The sequence below is a fragment of the Carassius gibelio genome, chromosome B5 (genome assembly GCF_023724105.1).
Source record: "Carassius gibelio isolate Cgi1373 ecotype wild population from Czech Republic chromosome B5, carGib1.2-hapl.c, whole genome shotgun sequence".
In the NCBI taxonomy this organism is placed as follows: Eukaryota; Metazoa; Chordata; class Actinopteri; order Cypriniformes; family Cyprinidae; genus Carassius; species Carassius gibelio.
The window spans coordinates 421,116-425,048 of record NC_068400.1 but is presented as its reverse complement, the minus strand read 5'-3'; positions in this window follow the sequence as shown (position 1 = coordinate 425,048).

The window sequence follows — 3,933 nt, the reverse complement described above, 5'->3', positions numbered from 1 at the left end:
TTGCATTGTCATATCCTCATCAAAAATATATCTGGAGTTGTGTTTTATTGTGTGTTATTGTGTGTTAGTAATCCTTTGCCAAACTCTTCTGCAATCAAAACACTGACCCATACATACTGTAGCAAATTTCAGGAGATTTCAAATGATGTTTTCACCATGGCAGTCCTTAGGGCTCCTAAAGTAGTTAAACATCCCGAACAAAGCTTATTAAGGAATCTTTCAGAACATATTTTCACGAACAACAGACCCGACTCCTCTTTTTGGCACAAATTATTTTTTTAGCATTGTGAGTCTTTTATCACAGAAAAGTAACAGTCTTTCATAATCATAGACATTAGTTTAAACTCAAGAAATATAAACAACGCATTGTTCTTGTATTTGACTTCTAGTTTTGTATATGCTGATCAAGCAAGCGGCAAAATATTTAAACACAATAATTAGCCTACTTTTCTTGTTAGGATATTGAAAATATTTAAAATTAAAGCATCACCGACAGAAACAGTCTTGTTCTCTTTGCATTAAAATCTTTATCACAAGCAATCCCACGGGTCTTAAGGAACTAACCTCGTGCAGTGTGAACGCTGCAATCTGTTAACATGGGTAGGTCTGGACGATTATGGCCTAAAGTCAAAACCTCGATTAACTGAAAATTTTACCTCGATTATGATTAATGAACAATTATTTTGTTTCTGTTTTGTTTGTTTGCCCTCATAGTTCACTTTAGGGATGTCAACGATTAATCGATGATCGATTAATTGTCGATAAGAGATGCAATCGATTAAGGCTATCGATGGTCGGTTAACCGATTCAATGTTGGGCTGCGTGCGGCTCATGCGCACTCAACACGTGCGAGCGGCTGTGAGTGACGGTGACGATATATAAAAGCATCATCATTCATTCACAATGTACAAATTAAGCTTTAAATGTGATTTAAACTTTAAAGAACATTAAAATAGAAACAACATAAAAGTTCTTCAACATTAAATGCAATAGAAATAGTTACTAATCATTTCATCAGATAACGGTTTTATATCGTGCGCTTTGCAGGGCTGCGGGACACAGTGACAGGACAGTCTATTCATTCCTACAACTTGTTAATTCATTCCTACGAATTATTAATGTGGCAATTGTCCATGTTTCATTAATTTTGTTCCCTAAATAACCCATGATTTAAGTGAAATAAGGGAACAAATTAATAAATCGAACGAATTCTTAATTCATGAAATCTTTAATTTCCCTTCCCATGTTTACCACAGTAAGAGATGCGAAAACAGTTATTAAAAGCGAAAGATAATAAAATAAACCTGGGAAATTAGAGGGTTAGACGATGAAGATTTAGGAAAAGAAACAATGCCTAAATATACTGAATTTGTGGAAATTCATGACCAGCCGGCAAACCAGAACAAAGCCGCGTAAATGAAGACTATGGGGTCCAAAAGCATAGTCGCGATCTAACATTTTCCAGTTAACCTATTATTCCTCTAATAAACAAAGCTTTTATACCACACTTGTCATAATCAGATCTTATCATTTCTAAATAAATAATTGCTGGATTCAAAACAGCGATTAATAGGCGCTGTGGCCGACACATTCCTGGAGCATTCACTGCTGTCACTAAACGATGACGCCGAGCATCGTTCACAAGTTTCTGCATGGACCTGACTAGGGCACAGGTTCTAAGCCCTGGGACAAAATGGGATGCTTTAAGGAAAATTTATAGCCTACTAAGTAATAGGCCCAACATAAAAATAACAATTTGTTTTCATGTTTTTTTTTTTTTTTTTTAAATAGGCTATGCGAAATATATCCGACTTAAATAGGCTAATTAAGATTAACGGATTTAAAACAGAAGTGTGGGCGCTCCATAAGTTCACAAAAAAAAAAAAAAAAAAAAAAGGATGACAACGCATTCTGTTTGTTTGCTTTATTTTACAAGATCACAAATCTTCTGTTTTTATTGTGAGTGTGCACAAATGAAAGTAAACACTTTTGCGGAAAATATATATTTTTTTTAATGTCTCAGCTGTTTCGATCGCCCAGGAGCCTGCTGCACACGTATATTCTAGCGATTCAAACTTACATCGCAGTCTGTTCATTATCAAAATAAAATGTCAACTAAACATTAAAAGGTTACACTGGTCAGTTTAAATAGACCGTAGTATACCGGTCCACTCTGCTGTTATGCCAAGGACGTTTTTGCTCATATGAAGAGGATCATCTTTTCCGTCTATATGCAAATGCGTGTTAAGTACAAGCCTAGTTTACATTATAAATAATAGTTTAACATTCAAATACATTGCGAATATGGAAACATTTCGATTTGTGCCGAATGAGACATGAGCAATAACCTCCAAATAAATCTAGCCAAAGCCCCGCTCGCTCATCCTCGTCTGCACGCATGCACTGTCACGATCTAATGCGCTGTATGACGGATTTTTAAAAATCTGACATTTTCTAGGACAGAATCCAGCAGGATCAAATTAATGTGAGCAACAGTGTTTTGGTGCAGCAGCGCCGATGTAGTTCACTTAATGTGCAGCGCAGTCACACGCGCTCCACATTTCGGATAATTTTATACAATAATGTCAGTTGAAAACATTGCAATTGTGCTTTAAAATACAACAACGAGCACCACAAAACCATTTAAAGAGGCGCGTTCAGCGTTCTCCGTGCGGGATTGGAAACTGTCAACAAAGTAAAATGACCTCAAAAGTATGGCGCGCTCTCTTCATTTTATCAAATGATCATAATCGCATCTATTCATTTTATAATCCTGCTACTAGCATTTTATTCAGACTAAAACCTCTTTAATTCAAGTGAGAAAGCGTTTTGTGTGTGTGTGTGGCTTTTGCACATCCTGTCATACCGCTGACTGCGTGCCTACAATAGACGCATTTTGCAGTATTATGGTTAACGATTAATCGATCGTTAATTTAAACGACGATCGATCATGGAAATAATCGAAATTTGACATCCCTAGTTCACTTACAAGGTTTGTACTGTAAACAGGGCCATAGTTGGGGTTTTCGGGACCCTGGTTCAGGTTGTACCAGTGGGCCCGGTTTTAAAGTGTTTAATTTGTATGTTCGTTCTGTTTTTTTGTTCATCAACATGCCCGCCACGTGCCAGAATGCCCTATTAAAGCCCTATTAGGCACGGTCACTTTAAGAGACAATGAATGCATCCAATATAACACACAACACATACGATTTTTTTCTCAACTGTTTACTTTAACTTAAGACATAACTGACAGTTTTTTTTTTCCAACATACTATCCAAGACAGGTATTTTCACATATTTGTAATTTTGTCGGTAACCGAGCAAAAACAGACAAATTCGGTGTTCAAGTGTTTTGAGACGCCTCTCTCTGCGTGAGCCCTGAACACCAGAACAGCAAACAGAACAGCTGTTTGTTTAAACTGCGATTTGTTTTTGTTCGTTGAGGTGCAGGGGGAACTTAAAGGAGAACTCTGCAAATGAGAGGTCGGTTCAGTGTTGCTCTCTGTGAGACGCGGCTCTCTCTCCGCGTGCGCACCGAGCACAGCGCGCGAGTAACCAGCTACTCAGTTCAGCTTTTCTGCGTCTTGTGTTTGAATGCTTTAAAGTCTTTTGAATGGTTACATTTGCAAGTGGCAAGGCTTAATAACACGTGAAAATGATAAGCTTTTGTGACGACATGCAGCAGTGGCCTGTCAACTGTCCTGAGATCGTCTATTAAAGGTGGGATATTTTTTTCCTATTGAAAGAACGATCATAGCTCACTATCAGCAGTTATTTTATCTATGTTCGTAATCATTTCTTACATATTATTGCTCGGTGTAAGAGATAAATAAAAGGTAAACGGTACCAGTAATTGTGTGTGTGAATTAGTCCATCTTTATATTATTGTGAAGCTGGGGGTTGTAAATTACCTAGTTCCTTCAAAAGTAGAAA